Source organism: Acromyrmex echinatior, chromosome 17 (assembly GCF_024713525.1).
Source record: "Acromyrmex echinatior isolate Ae372 chromosome 17, ASM2471352v2, whole genome shotgun sequence".
Lineage (NCBI taxonomy): Eukaryota > Metazoa > Arthropoda > Insecta > Hymenoptera > Formicidae > Acromyrmex > Acromyrmex echinatior.
The window spans coordinates 3,194,822-3,211,937 of NC_141868.1; the positions used below are offsets into that span (position 1 = coordinate 3,194,822).

Here is a 17,116-nt window from a genome sequence, read left to right on the forward strand (position 1 = left end):
TCGCTGATGATTACATAAGTTATAATTGTAGCTCTGAAGTCACTAATTCACTTTCAGAGAACATATTGATATTTTTTAGAATGTCGCTACATTAAGTTGTCAATTTAATTTTAGTTTTTATTTTTATCTATTTATGATTTCATCTTGATATTTCTATCTTTTTAGTCGTTCATGCTAAAGTAAACAGTGTAGTCATCATATCATATTAATTTATTATTAATTCTTTGAAAATGATAATTATACATATGTATTGTTACCTATTATTATTCTTCTTAATCGTCTCGTATTATTGACCATTATTTTGTTCCATAAAAACTATAGCTCGCAATTTTATTCTATTTTGTTCCATTTTCCCTATGCAAAATTTATGGAGCGTACTATTCTCCTTTCACCCAAACTTCAACTCCCGTAACAACTTTTCCGACACAGCTGGTCCAAATTGCTAATGCGGAACTGACGATTCTACCGAATCATGCTAATATTTACCGAGGCGCGATTGCGTTTACCAGAAGACGTTGGAAACCTTGCTCTTACTTCTCCCTTGAAACTAATTTTCACTCGACGAAGAAACGGCGTTTTCTTCAGCTGCGAGCAAACGCTGCGTGATGACTATAAATAGTATATGTACTGCCACTTATACAATGTTTCAACGTTCTAGATATAGAAATAAAATTAATTAATTTGAGGATAATTTTTCCGTGACAAGTATGTCAAAAGAGATCCATTATTTATCAGATTTTCCTTACTTTGAATACTGTATAACGTTATAATTATAAATTTTGAAACGCAGTTCTCTCTCTGTTAAGTAAAATCTATTTCTCATTAATTAAAAAGTTTTATCCTTTATCACGAAGCTTCGCGTAACAATAACGTTACTTATTTTCAATTCTAATTACACGGAAATTAATTTACCCGATATAGCTGTTTTCAATTCAGCTTAACAATCTATCTAACACACAGATTGTTTGAAGACATGTACATTCATACGAAGAGTGTTTATCCAAACGCGAATGAATGTTGAATTACGGCGTAATTATAACACGACCGGTGTGCCTCGATAAGAGAAGATAATTTCCGAGGAAGCGCAAAACATTTGCGAAAACTAATATTACTTAACTTTGCAAAAATTTCATCGCATCTTTATATTTTTTTAATGCACTAAATTTAGAAATCTAAAACAACTCTTAAATAATATCGATTTTTTTTTAATTTCTACATCTTGAATAACATTTTATTTTATTTCCATTATTATGTAATTATTATTCATTAGATGAAGAATCATAAACGGATATATGAAATCGGATATTCATGTCGAGATCTTATAACCTATTTTACGTAATTTTCAAGATAATAAACAAATTAAAAAATGTAATTATTCGTGTATAGATTATTCGTGTTTCTTATATTATTTAATATTGTCTGTATTTTCTCGATAATGAATTTCATTTGTAGAACAAACAAATTAGTTGCTTTTTACATTATTGTTAATTAGCACGAAACCCGTTGAGATAAGCAGAATCATATCCAATAATTCAAAAAAACATTTTGAAGTTAGTATTGCGATTGGATTATGTTTAAATTATCTTTGTTTGAATAAAAAAAGAGTCTCTTCGCAATCGATATTTAAATTAAATTTGTAACGGATGTACTTTATCGTCTCTGTGACTGCGATTTTAATTAGTTTGTGGCAATTTCAAGTTCGTCCAACGTGACAGAGCAAAAAAAGAGAGTTCAACTTTTAACGAAACTAAATTATTCAATCGTCAGATATTGATGTTTTGCGATAAAGATTATATATAAACTTCTCCATTAACAACTGAAACGAATTTAAAGTCTTTCATTTTAAAGATACTTAAAGTCTAGTTTACGTGATTATTTAAAAACATTTGCATTGTTTCTGAAACATAAAGTGCGCATATGATGATTTGCAAAAGATCTAATTTAAATTTAAATTTAATTATTATACTTTTAATATAAATCAATATTCAAATAAAATATTGAAAGTATATTTACATAATACAGTACGTATTTAAATGTATATTTTAATATACATATGTTAAATTATAAATTCGAAACTATTAATTTGCAACCTATACTATATAAAATTTTAATCACACTTCAAATGAAAATCAATATTCGAATAAAATAAAAATAGGTATATTTATATAGAATACATATTTAAATATATATTTTAATGTACCTACATTCAATCATAAATTTGAAGCTTGCAACATATATCATATAAATTTTATTTTATTCATTATACTTGAAATATGAAAGTCAATATTTCCAATAAATTAGAAATGTATTTACATAAATGCAACAAATATCAAATATATACGTATATTATAATACATGTATGTTTAACTATGTATTCGAAAATGTTCATTTGCAATGTATGTATATCTAATAAGGAGATAAAAATCTCGCGATAAATCTCATGTTTTCTTCCTATTTTTTTCACTGAAGATAGTCACTTCAAGTGGATTATTTTCAGAATAATTAATGTAATCAATATATAGCTGCCTCTCGGAAGTTTTTAGTTATCTTAGCACGTGATGTAAGTGCGCACGCGACAATCATATGATTTCTACGAGTAATTTCCGTCGTATGATCGTAAATGAAAAAAAGGAAGAAGAGATTAAAGGGGCCATGTATGTCAATAATAACTGAGAAGTGCTCGTTCAGCGAAAGCTTGCGGGAGAGGGAGTCATCGTACGATGTGTTATCGCGACTTAATGTAGGAAGATTTCGATGGAACTTACTGATTCGCCATAGGTCATCTGGTATCGGTGAACTCGGTGCATTCCTTTTTTTTTCACACATTCTATGTATGGTGCAGGCGTCGATCACGATGCTAATACAAACGATTTCTTCAGATCGTTCGATAAGCACGTGAACGATAGGTAATGGAGCTTATCATGCTGTATCATTAAATTGAAGCGAAGTGAATAGAGCGAACGACTCGTCACAATAACGATCAAAACGGTTTATTATGTTTCGGCGACGTGCCTCTCTCACGAGATGAAGCACGGAATTGCCCGGATGAGTAATAGCGGATTCTGAATGAGAACTGATAAATTGCGGTAAATTAAGATGATTACTGACGAACGGATATTATGTATGATCTTTAAATGAATTAGCTGCGTATAGCAAAAATTTTCTCGTCGAAAATAAACTGATGGACGCGTGGCGTTCTATAAATTTTCTCGATGAAAATGTGAATGTAAAACAGTAAATATTATTTTCTGACCGGTTTTTAGATAAATTTTTATCTTTTAAGTAAATTTATACACACAGATACGGAAATGTACTATGTTGATTTATATATTTTTCAAAATGGATTTTGTTAATGTTCCAAATTTTATAAATTTATATACAAATGTAACAACAATCTATTTCAATCAATGGAAAGAAGATAAATTTTTCAAAACAATGAATCCTTTCTTTTTATTAAAAGTATCACAAACTGTTTACTCTAACATGGGAAAGACGCGTGTCGTATTGCAGTTGAAACGTAACTGAGATGCTTTTTACTGTTAGGCTCCTTGCCTGCCAATCGTCGCCAATTCTAGATTGCCCTATAATGCAATTAATTCCTGAATAGATGGGAATTAACTGGGATGGACTAGGGACTTTGCCTCTAACGCGATTCAGAATTCGTGAAATGGTTACGGAGAATCTACGCGTCTGAAATTTTCAATATGGATTTGCCTTGGGTGGTTTAAGTTCCATTGTTTATAATACATTATACATATCTCGCGAATTCAGCAAGGAGTATATATTTTGTTCATTTGTATTGAGTTGAAACCAAAATTTGTAGCGTTACTTCATTTGTACTATGTCCATATGTTTTTTTTTTAAAGTTTGACAATTATCGATAGTGCAAAGTTTTAACTTTAATAGTCTGTTTTTTTAAATCAATACGATAGCTTTTAACGGGGCAATAAAAAAATATTCTTGTTATTTAATTCGCAATAACTTAGTAACAAAAGATCTTGGAATCATTTTAAAAACTGGTTTTGTATGGAAAACATTAAGCTTTCAGTTAATAAATCAAAAATTTTTTTGGACAAACCCACAAATGAGAAGAAAATTTGTTGTACAGTTCATAGTCTTTTTATGTAAAAATTATCAAATTCACAGAAACTCAGAAAACATATAGTGATTAAAAGACATATTTTCTTCCGAAAGTAAGGAATTAACGGTTTAAAAGTCTTTTTTTATTCTTGAAAAAAATTACAAAATTACAGCCAATTTTGAAATTCGTAGCGCTATGAATTTATGTTTCAATTTAATAAACCGACACATACTAATATTATTAAATTTGTCTGCATATTTATATATATATAATTAGGTTAATTATACAATTAAGTTCTATTTATATAATAATATGAATTTAAAACATTAAATTAAAATATTTGTTATTCGCATCTTTTTTAATCAGCATAAATTCGTGAGTTAATATATTCGTGTTTATTGCAATAATTCTGTGATAGTCCAAAGTCCAAGTGCTTTAGTATAATTGGACAAGTTGAGCAATTCCAATGCGAATACCATTCGGAATTGCGTCATCCTTCCTTGGAAAGAATTAATTTTAGAGCAAGCAAACTTTTATAAACGGAAATCTATTCGATTAATATGGATGGACAAAACTATTTCTTCGAATAGCACGTTTGAAAGAACAGAGTCGTGCAGTTAAATATGCACCAGTCATAGTTTATAGTCTTTGCAAAAAGTGACTGGAATTGGAAATTTATTCCGTTTAAAAATGAATGTTGTATGAAACAGTTCGATTTTCAATATTTAGCAACACAATTTTATAATATAAATGAAAATTTTCTCATTTGATCTTAATTATTTCAATGACTACAATGTTCGACAAAAAAATGACATTTTTTCTATATTGAGACAAGATCGGTCATTTTTGATAATTTTTTGGATGCTGAATACGAATGTTTTCATAAAATTCTTCCATCACGTTACAATTTCAAGTATTTATTCAATTTGTAAAAAAAAAGAACTATTTTTAAATATTTTATCATATTACAACTATTATGTATGACATATTAAGCAAGTTTTGCAATTAAAATTAAGTATATTGTTACAACTTTCAGACCTCGAAAAGATTTTTTAGTATTTTTCGGCTACGGTTAATGAGATATTCATAATTAAGTATATCCTCCATGGTACATATTGTAGTTATAATATGACAAAATATGTAAAAATAGCTTTTTTTGAAATCTCAAATGCAAATTTTGCATAATTATACTGTTAACAACAATTTGGAACAATTTGGAAGCCGGATTTATATTCAGTGTCGAAAAAACTACAGAAAATAACTAGTCTTTTTCCGGCATTTTTTTTTCTAAACAGTGCTATTTGTCATTGTTGCCGTTGAAATAAAGAAAAGCAGAATAAATACTTTTATAAGATTACGTTAGAAAATTTATGTTAGATTTAACACATTTCACGTGTCTCAAACGGTTCACACAAATTTATGTTTTAATTTAACATACGATGAATATTTTTTTTCGAACATAACAAATTTTATTTAACAAAATAAATACATAAAAAGAATTGTAAACAAACCGTGGATGCGTATTTTATTCAGAAAAAATTAACATTTATATGTTAATTTAACACACATTTTATCTTAGAATTTCTATTTTATGATACATTATTCATTTACTCATAAATTATATTATTTTGACACTAAGGAATGTTGAAAATATCAATTTAACAAAAACTATTTAAATAACGTAATCACCTTACGTCAAATTAACATTCAAATATTAAAAATTCAACACAAAATTTTAAGAAGGACTTGAATGAACCGTTTCTAACACAAATACGAAATGTTTTTACGATATGTCGCATATAAAGGATGAGTAATTTTTCTTTATAAGGTAGCAATTTGGAATAAATGATAAATCAGAAGACACTTTGTGTAGTTTTCGTATAATTATATACAGGATGGCAAAATTATACTGTAGTCGTAACACGCACACACGTTTACGTCAGGCTGCGTTATTGAATTACACCAAGTGTCTGCTTAATGAAAAAGAAGGGAGAAATCCGGAGCGTACGAGATGCGGCCGTTCATACGTTACGTCAGTCACGTATACCACGTGCAAAAAAAGCGAAATACAAGGTCGGCTACGGTTATCAGAAAATTATCCACTTAGGAAAAATAATTGTATTTATAGTTATGACTTGTAACAGTATAATTTATGAACAATATTTTTGAATGCTACAGCCACATATAACACTATTACATTATTATATATTATATATATATATATATATATAGCGATGTAATAATATGTTAAACGGGTCAAAGACAAAATGAATGGACATTTGATGAAAAATTATACAAGCTTGATACATCAATTTCATCAGCGATTATTATTAGCAATGTGCAGAAATACTCTGCATGCGAAATATTCCTTGACGAAAAAAAAGTTGAAGTTACGTCGGATATTCTTTGTAAATTTAATCTGTTAAACTTGTTATTAGATCTTCTCATTTATCAAGTTTAGACGTGAAGAGAGAATTTCTAGATGAAACTGCTCGAACGTAACTTATTAGGTATTATACTTATTAAAGTTGAAACTGACTAAAAAGTCAGTTCTAATCTTAGAAATATAATCTTGAATTCTGGACTTTTTACGGAAAGCCGTTCTTCGTGATGCGCGGTTGGTTGCTTCGTGGTGGAGCGTATATCTCGCTGAAGCAACATATAATTTAATGTCAGCCATGCAAACAAACGTCGTCATCTTCACGACGGGGCGAAATTTAATTCCGCCACTGTCATGCAAACCAACTAATTTCCTTTGTGCAACTTTTTCCGAGTGTGGGGAAACGGCATTCTAATCGATTTTATTCCAATTAACAGGATTTCGTATTCCGTTGAGGATTCGATTCGCTATCAGGACAAACAATTTGATATCGGGGATGATTGTCATTATCCTTTGATGCAAAGGGCTTAAGTTAGATTATTACATGGAGAACAACGTTGAAAAGGGTAAAATACACAGTATAATCTTCAATAAACGTGATTGTATCAGATTATAAAGTGTAAAGTATATAGCAATAAAATTCAAAACTTTATGACGATAAAATAAGAGATATCACGTTCAGAATATTGCAAATAATTCAATAAAATTAAATATTTCATATGAAATACGAATATCAATTTCCATTTGATTGTATTAATATTTCAATTTGCTCTTCTTATTGGAAACTAATATCCATTAATTATCTTAGAATAATGTTCATGAATTTTTATCTATGAATTTTTATTGTCTAGAAATAAATTATTATAATCCATTCAAACATTAACAATTGTAATTTCTTCTTCAATAATTTGCGAAAGCAATTAATGCAATTCGATCAAGTATTAGTCAGAGAACTTGGACTTTGAAAGTTTGGCGTACATTTAAAAATGAAAAAGTTGCAATTTTAGTTGAACATTGAAAACGCATTATATCAGTGAGTCAAAGTTGTTTGTATAGAAGATGTTTTATGTTTGAAGAACTATTTATAGAATAAAAGAGCGATTTCTAATCCTTGTTACTATCAATGTAGATTAATTTCAATCTCGTTTTAACTTACTTTTTATCTTGATCTAATTCTCAGAACAGAAAAAAGTAAATATTAAATTATTAAAAAGGATCGGTTTCCAATTCCAATTCCTTAAATTAAATAACATTATGTTATTTTTAACATCCAAGTTATTTTTAATATGTTAATTAAAAAAACCATCATATCTAATCAATTCATTTTTGTGTTGAATTGTTTAATTTCAAAGAAAATAGCACATTAATACACTTGCAATGAGTATACAAATTATATTTGAGAATCGAATTAATACATTTTTTGGACTTAATCTATTTAATTCCATTGTTTTAACATTAAAAGTATCGAATCATTATTTATATTTTTTTAACATAGTGTTTCTTGTGTAAAAAATAAGACTCTGACATTTTTTTATTTTACAATAATTATATTCTTTATACCGATGGAATACTTGATTTCTCACAGTTTTCTTTATCTTCATAGTAGAAACGTTGGTATTTTTAATTTTAATAAAATCGATGAAATATCGAGTAAGAACAGTAGTGACCTATAGGGAATGATTAAAAATAGCTCATTTGGGTATCATCTGACAGTATGAATTTAACAGTGGAAAATGTAAGTTGGACCGAGATTAAGGTTAATCTACATCGGTGGAAATGGACATAAAACTTTAGTATTTACACTGTCTCTGGTCACATTTGTCCAGATTAAACTAAATAATAGCTGCATTCAGCAGAAGAAGCAGCTTTGCAATTGTAGTAAAATTCTGTAATATGATTGGTCTTGCCTTTAGTTTAGTTGCCTAAATCAATCATATCAAGGAATCGCACGCACCAGCTGCAAAATTACTTTTTCTGCTGATCGCAGCTGATATTTCAGTTGCTGACAGAAAAAAAACGCGTAAAAAGTGTGTGACACTCACTGATCAGGTTCCTGAAGGTATCGGTGAATATTCGAATCATCGTGAAGAGTCTGTCTACCTCGAGATCCGACTAAATATCTATTATGTCGTGTCCCGGCTGTCTGTCAGCTGCTGCTGCGCGTCACCACCACCATCACACGATCCCTGCTGCACGTTGCAACAGTACGAGTCTCTCGCACTTGTGCTGCTTCCACTAGATCCTACTAAAGGTCCGAGGGATTCGCGTTAAATCTCTTGAGAACTCTCCCACTTTCTCCCTCTCTTCTTAATCTCTCCCTCCCCCTTTCTCTCTCTCTCTCTCTCTCTCTCTTTCTATTTGTACGAGACTGGCGCGTGGTTCATTCACAAAAGAAAAAAGAACAACGATTGAGATTCCTCTCGCGAGAGAAAAGTTTGCAAACAGATCGTCGGAGAACTTTGTTGGAAAAATCGCAATGAGATGAAAATGCAACCGCAGGTAATTTGCAATTTGTGCTGACCCGAAAATTGTTTATGAGTTTTGTCTTCCTCCAGCAATCACAGGATGATGAAATTTAATGTCTGTCACGCTGCACGTCGCGGATCCAATATTTGAAATGTGTAATTTTCTTGATGTAGCAGGAAATTGGGAGCTCAAGACTTCTCTCCCGCGTCTTCAACGTTCGAAGGTGCTCCGGTCTTCAAATGCTTCTCGCATAGAATACAGTATAAAATCTAATATGTCTCTTTCATAAGGAATGATATTGCAGGAAGCTCGAATTGCAAATTGCGAAAAAATCAATTTAGAATGGTTTTCCTGTCATAGGAAACTTTCTTAGAAAGCCATGAAATATTTTTCGCTTATCTTCACCTAAACGAAATTTCTTTCGTGTCCTCCTCAGCACGAGAAACTTTCCCTTTGAAGTAGTCCTTTAACTTGTCCCCGTCTCAAAGAAAAGTCCAAGAGATTTTTTTCCTTCAAAATTTTCTTCTCTCGTCCTTGACGACAATCAAGTCTCCTTGTTTCAAGGGACAAGTCCACTGATGGTCTCGCTTGTGCTCGAAACTATAAATATCCCGTCTTTAGTCTCGATCCTGATTCCTGATCGCGGAATTGGATCCACTTCGCGAGGGAAACACGCGCACGCTGTCACCGCCAGGAACGCTCTGCCGCTCGCGTCATCGTCATCGGCCGTCGCGCGCTCGCGTTCTCCACCTCCCTCGCTTCGGCCGAACTGTACTTTGACACCGACGTCGCGACGTCGTTGTGGCATCGACTGAACGAATGCGACGCTATTTCGTCGGCTTTATTGTCTGCCGGCAGTGCATAAACGAAATGAAACGACACCGTGTTACGCGACCTTTGACCCTGCGAGGAGGAACGAAACGAAAGAAGTTATCTTTTATCAGCTGCTTCGGATGCATCGTTTCTTCTCTCCTCTCTTTTCAATTTTTATTGTTATCTTATCTGCGATAAGAACGATGAAATTTCTTCCTTGTAATTAACGTCCTTTGCACGGGGATTTAAAACACGTTAATGAGTTGACTGTCGTAGGATAGGAAGCTGGTTAATTAACTCTAGAATACACGTAGCTTAAATTAAATGATCGATATTTCAGAAAAATAAGATAGAAATAAAAAGAGATTTTTAATTGATATACGCGCATATAATCTGCGATATGACATAATATATGTTATCGAATTATAGTAAGTTATCGATTGGTAGATTTTTGAAGTTGTGGGAAGAGATAATCTTCACATTAAAATTTAACAAAACCGAATACTTCAAGTTCTTAACGTTTTTCATGAGACATAAAATAAAATAAAATAATTGAATTTGTAATTGTTTCTTAAATCATTTTTGTATCTATATTAAATAATATAAACGTATTATATCCATTTCCATCAACGTAAATTAACTTTAATCTCAGTTCAACTTTCTCTTCGTCTTTTTCTAATTCTAAAGATTAGAAAAAGACAAAAAGTAAGTTGAACCGAAATTAAAGTTAATATACATTGATAGAAATGGGCATTAATCTCTCCATTGATTGTCTCCATTAACGCGTTTAAAGATTCAAAATGTATTTTAATTATAATTTTTTGAAATATTTATAATATTTCAAAGAATTATACAATTTTTCATTGCGAATATATTTTTTCGGTATTTTAATCTTTATATTAAAGATCTAATTCTTATTAGATGTTTATTTGTGCTGTCATATTAGTGAAAAATCTTAAAATATTCGATCTTTCAAATATTTTAAGATTTGTCACTACATGATGACATATGACTTTAAGATTTGTCACTATACATAATAATATGATGATTACATAAAAAAATAAAATACTCGTTGAGTATTAATTATTTCTTAGAAATTTTTGTGTAGTCAATAAATATATTAATCATCTCCACTAACGCATTTAAAAAAATCGAAAAATATATTTCGAAGAATTATTAACAATTTTCGACTGCGAATATATTAGTCTTCTTAATTCCGAATTATTTACTATTTTATATTTTAATACGAAAGCTCCAATAATCTTTGTATTTCAATGATGTTTGTCTTTCTTGTTAATCATGATGCGATCTGGAAGCATATTTGTTTCCTTAGATATTTAGATTGCATTCGTTGGACCGAAACATCTCGCTTAGATCCATTCGAAGTTTGTCATAATGAAACTTGGCGGAATGTTGATTCGTGATTTTGTTGTGTGACAAACATGTTGTGCTTCGGCAAGGTCTTTTCAGAACTTAGCAAAATGAGAAAGACAAACTGAAGGAAAAATATAATCTCCCTAAAAAACGAGAGAGAGAGAGAGAGAGAGAGAGAGAGAGAGAGAGAAAGAGAGAGAAGAATCACAAATGAAACTTTGTTCCATTTCACAGAAGCGAGGAACGCAGAGCGAGAACTAGTATATCTCCATTTTTTTGCTTAATTGTGGCTTTCCATGAAGTGCGTAGACTGAAAAGAGCTTTATAAAACTTTTCCGTCAGCTCAATTTCATATTAATGACATAAAACTGCAGAGACGAGAGGATGCTCGTTTCCTCTTCATTTAAAAATATTTAAATTTTTTTACCAGCAAGGTATCAAAAAATCTTTATCAGAAATAAATCTTGCTAACGACTTCTTTTTAGACTTGTCAAGTAAAATCTTTGTAAAACGAAATCAAAAATAAAAATTAATATACTTTGTACAATAATCATAATTCCAAATAAATTAAAAATTTATATTTTTTAGCGAAAATAACAAAACTCATAACTAAAATGTGTATACTATTCTGTTACTCACAATTCTTTTGTTAGTTTCGTTACAATGTTATACATTTTGCAATTCGGATTATTATTATTATAAAAAATAACGTTCTTTATGTATCATGTTTGTAATTTGAAATATACATTGATATTATACATCGCCACGCGTATTGCACGAAACTTGCTGCAATTGTAAGTACCTGCAAATACCAATCAATTTTAATAAAACCCATACACATGACGTAAATAGGACCGATATTTGATCTATATTTGATTGAAAAACTCGAAAAAATACTGCATTTATACCAGTATTTAAAAGCAATACTTCGTACTTCGACAACATAATACGTATTTCGAGCTGACGTATAAATTGCGACGAGAGAATGCTCGCTAGAAACGTCCTCCCAAAAAAAAAAAAATACTGAAAAAGTCAGAGCGCGTGGTATAAATTGACTAACTTTTTTACATTGTGTAATTGCACGTTTTTTTATTTATCCGTTTACGTAAGATTTTTCACCGTAAAATCACTCGGTTGGAGATACCTGGTTGCCGCCCACGTCTCCTTCGCAAACGCATTCCCTCGTGCCTCGTCTTCGTCACACGTACCAATCTCTCTCTCAACGTCACGCTCCTTCTTTCTTAACCACACTGATGAGTCATTACAGCTGGGTACAAAGTCCGTCCGAGCGGCCGCGACTCCCCGCTACTCTTCTCGAGCTATTCTCCTGGCACCTCGACTCGCCAATGGTTACCTAAGAAATGCCTTCTCGCAATTAACCGGTGCGCCTTTGCGATACCGCTGCATTTCCCTTAATCTCGATCACGTATCTATCCGTTTTCTTCCCCTCCCCTTTCACGATTGGTTACGACTTTGCACCGTACAGTTATAGCTCGTCACAAGGCATAATTAACGGCTCAATTGCCATTTAGCCTCTCTGGGCTGAACTTTGCCCGCCACGCAACACACGCATGTTCACCGCGAATCGCGAATTTCGCTGTCAACCTTGATTGGACCCGTCCGTAGGTTCCGTTTCTCTTAGATATCTTTCTAGAGTCGACGCATTCTCTTAACACCTTCCCGACTCTGCTTAGTCGATCTCCGATCTTGATTTCGTGATCTTTACTATAGTTTTTTGTTATAGCTAGATTACAGTTCTTCAGGACTTGAACTCCAATATTACATTTCTTATTTGAGATTTTTAAAAAATAAAAATTGATAAATCACCTGATGGAATGGCTCAAAAAACGAAAAAGTGAAGAGTTTATTCGGTTCAAAGTCAAGAATTTAGTACCTATTAATATTTTTGCATGAATTTTATAATCTTTCGTATTTTTGTATCTCTAAAAATATTTCTTGTGAATCATTGGATTCAGAAAAATTCTTAGAAAAATTTCTTCAAGAAGTCTGATTTTCGTTTGTTTTATAATTCCGTTTGAACTGTAGCGAGATAGAAATTGTCGAATCTTTAACGTCAATATATTTGGAAATGTCTGTTTAAAAGTTTCTTTTTTTAAAGTTTGATTTCTCGGTCTTCAGAATAAATCTTTCAGAACATGGAATTCTAGTAGGCAAATCTCCTTGTTGAAGATTGGATTATCGCTTATGAGATGGCTCGCTGACTTTTTCAGTATTTTTTTTTTCGAAAGTATGTTTCTAATGAGCATTCTCTCAAGAATTCCTACTAAGGAATTTGGAGAAAATCTTTGACACTTCGGCAAACTTGTGTCAATTCTCTGCCTTTTCAAAATGTCTCCTTATTTTAACCAGAAATTCCTCTTTCAAAGAGCTCTTATCAGGAGTCGTTCCCTGTAGAATCAAACTTTTAAAAGCATTATTTTCGAAGTAACATGACATGCTCTTCAAAACGGTCTCTTTCCTCGACAGCTGTATTTTTCTTCAGAATAAATCTTTTGGAACATGGAAAGTTGGCAAATCTCCTTGTTCAAGACTGAACTATCTCTTATCAGATGGTTCAATACTTTTTTAATTATCTTTTTAAAGGACACTCCTAGCGATTCTCTTTAAGAACTCTTATTCCTACCAAGAAATTTACAGGAAAATCGTTGACCTTCTGTATCAATTCTCTGCCTTTTTAAATGCCTTTCCTCATTTTTTTAACTCAAGAATTCCTCTTTTTGCAAAAGTCACTTCTTGGAGAATCAAATTCTTAGAGAGTTCTCTTCGAAGTATCATGACATGTTATTCAGAACGACCTTTTTCCTCGAAAACTCTATTTTCCTTCAGAACAAATCTTTTAGACCAAGGAAAGTTGGCAAATCTTGTTCAATGATTGAACTATCTCTTATTAGATTAGGTCACCGGTTTCTTCAGTATTATCTTTTTGAAAAGAGGATCTACTCTTGGAGAGCATTCTCTTCAAGAACTCTTACTCCTACCAAGGAATTTAAAGGGAAATCTGACACTTCTGTATGCATCAATTCTCTCCCTTTTCAAAAAGAGTCTATCCTTATTTCAAGAATTCCTATTCTCGCAGGAGTCGCTTCTCATGGAATTAAACTCTTTAAGAGCATTCTCTTCGAAGTAACATCACATGCTCCTCGGAACAGTCTCTTTCCTCAAGAGCTCTATCTTACCGAGAGACTCGTCGATCCCTCGGCGTTTCTGCGGAGCGAGGATTCTTCCACCACAAAGTGGTTTGATTTTCTCTCGTTAATCTACTTGGTGACGATCTTTCGACTCGTCTTTCCCGCGATGACCTTGGCGATATGTTCACGGGGCGACCTGAGGTGCGGCGGATAGGGCTCCTCTACGAGGTCGCGTGTTTCGGTCTCACGATACCCCCGCGCGTGCGTGGCGGTGATGCGTGATCGCGGGTAAGCGTGCGTACGTAAACCTGAACACGAGCTCTCCATTGATAAACAAAGTGCGGTCGGTGATGAGGAAGACGCGATGGAGCCACTCGGTATATATCAGGAACGCCGATGGCGACTGGAGGAGGTTTCCGCTGGCATCGGCAATTCACGTTGTTCCTCCGGTGTGAGGGGAGACCTCAGTGCCGTGGTGGTGAGGGCAACGACGGTGAGAGAGCGTGAAGGGAGGGGAAACGTATGCCAGCAGGGAAGGGTAAACAGGGCCAAGCGTTGTATCCCTTCTACCGCCGTTGGTGATCCATCCCCGCTCTTCCGCCACGTCTCGGTGCGCCTCGTCGAAAACAAGTTGGCCACTCTCTTGGCGATAGGTCGAACTCTAGACTAGATACGAACGCGTCGTTTTCGCGGAGAACGCAACGCATGCAGGGAATGGAATCGATTTTGGTGGTGGGCAAACAGCTGAACGGCCGCGTACAGCTGTGCGGAGTGCGGGACTTCGTTAATTCTGCATTACAGAGAATTCTGTAAAATGCTGATGGTGAAACGTAACGAGTTTCCAAAGTCAGAAATTAATAATGACCCTGCAGGCCACTCTTGCACTACGGGGAGCAATAAAATTTTATAATTCTGCGCCAAAAGCAGCAGATTAATTTTTCATCGGAATTTAATAATAAATTTGCCCCGTAAATTTTATAATGAAGAATGTAATTTAATAAAGACAAATATTGTATGAATTTTTTTCTGTAAAAGTTATTTTATTTTTCTTCTATTTGAAGGCATGATAATTATAATTTTGTAATACGTAAGAAACTAATAATAAACTAATAATAAAATTTTGATATACCACTTGCTTTTCGTTATTAATTATGATTTGAATGTCAGAAATGTAAGATATATTCTATAAATTTACTTTTTACTCTATTAAAACTTTAATTAATATATCTTTTATTATTGAATTTTATAATAAAAGATACATAATCATATATTAAAATTTAAATCTATAGAGAGTTTCCTTTTTCTTTAATGCTTTCTTTAATGCTTATTTGAAACTCAAAAAAAATATTTTATTTTTCTTATAATTTCAGTCATAATAATTACAAGAATTTTGTAATACATAAAAAACTAATAATAAGCTGATTATAAAATCGATATTTCTACCGCTTGCTCTCTATAATTTTACTTTTTATTCTATAAAAACTTTAATTAATATATCTTTTTAATATATCATATGATTCCAACTGGATCCTTCAATTTCCTGAAAGAGATTGAGATATTTTCTACAAGTAATCGCAAGTAATCTTTAACAAGCTCGATTGACTTCGGCTAACTTTGCTGGACATTTAAACAAAGTGAACAAAGTTCTCGTTTTCAGCAACAGATTGAGGCTACACTTTCACGAAGCCAGTAGTTCGAGCGGTGCAGCTGTGTGCTCTGTTGTTTTATTCTACTAACTCTAAATTTATCAGAGAAGAGAGACTGAGGAAAGAGAAGGACAGAGAGTGAGAAAGAGAGAGAGAGAGAGAGAGAGAGAGAGAGGGGGGAAGGAGGGAGTGTTGAAAAGAAAAAGAAAGACAGACAGGATAACTTGGAGAAAGGGCAGGAAATATCCCCACCCTGCGCCTGTCGCCCTTTACTCCCCTCAGGACCAAATCTGTCTTTCTCTTTCTTGCTCGCTCGCGTTCCTTAACGCTGCACGGCATGCACAGACGACATTGCAGCTGCGCGATTTCCGAATTATGTACATCTGCCCCAACTGCACAGGCAAATGCATTGCGCCGGACCGAAATGCTCTTTTCCCGAAGTGATGAATGGAAAATCCGATTTTATTTATTCGGAAATTGGGGAGGGGGTTCGTCCATCGTTTTGCGTCGAAATGGATTTCCTCGGAGCGTACAAAATTGGTTTTGTTTCGAGAACGATTGAAATGGAAAAGCGCACTGTATTGAAGATTATTCAGTTTTTTTATTATTTTTTTTCCGTCGGAGGAGAGCGCAGCTATATTTTTTTTTATTCCACTTAGCCTGATGTTTGTAAAGGGAAAAAATAATAACGTAAGCTCGCGTAGCAAGATATTAAACATACGTGGAAAAAGAATTTGTAACTCAGTTCGTTAGCTATTTAGATATTTAGATATCGTTTATTTTTAATGGAAACGTTTCTAAATATTCACAAATATTAATGTTAAAAAAAAATGAAGCTGAAATTTGCTGTTAACAGAAATGTATTCAGGATATCTTATCATCACTGTGAAGTAGATTAATACTGGTTTCGGCGAACTTTAATCACACATCGTTTTAACGGATGTGGATATTTTATTAATATAATTTATCGCAAGTATTTTTTGCGAAATGTAATTAATTTATATATTGCTGTTTTTTTTTCTCTTTTTTTTCTTCTCTGACTCTTTTTATACTAAATATTTCATTTGTATAAAATTTAAATAGTAGATACATTAAATAGGCACACGTAATACTTATTTTTCTAAGGTAATATCTCTATGATAATTTTTCTAGTTTCATTATTTCCACTAAATTATTGGAAATTATTTCACTGTATAACAAGATTAAT

General features: G+C 32.6%; 1 protein-coding gene and 1 long non-coding RNA gene across 3 annotated transcripts in view; both read right to left on the minus strand.

Moving 5' to 3' along the window:
• Positions 1–17,116, minus strand: part of LOC105149236 (uncharacterized) — a 49,362-nt gene that overhangs the window by 14,762 nt on the left and 17,484 nt on the right. The window lies entirely within an intron of this gene.
• On the minus strand, positions 9,905–15,157 carry LOC147906836 (uncharacterized). 2 transcript variants are annotated; one of them, XR_015548067.1, is made up of 2 exons: positions 12,323–15,157; positions 9,905–10,039 (listed from the first exon to the last, which is right to left on the minus strand). It is a non-coding gene; the product is annotated as an uncharacterized LOC147906836 (long non-coding RNA). The 2 variants fall into 2 exon arrangements; XR_015548068.1 differs by having other exon boundaries at positions 12,259–15,157.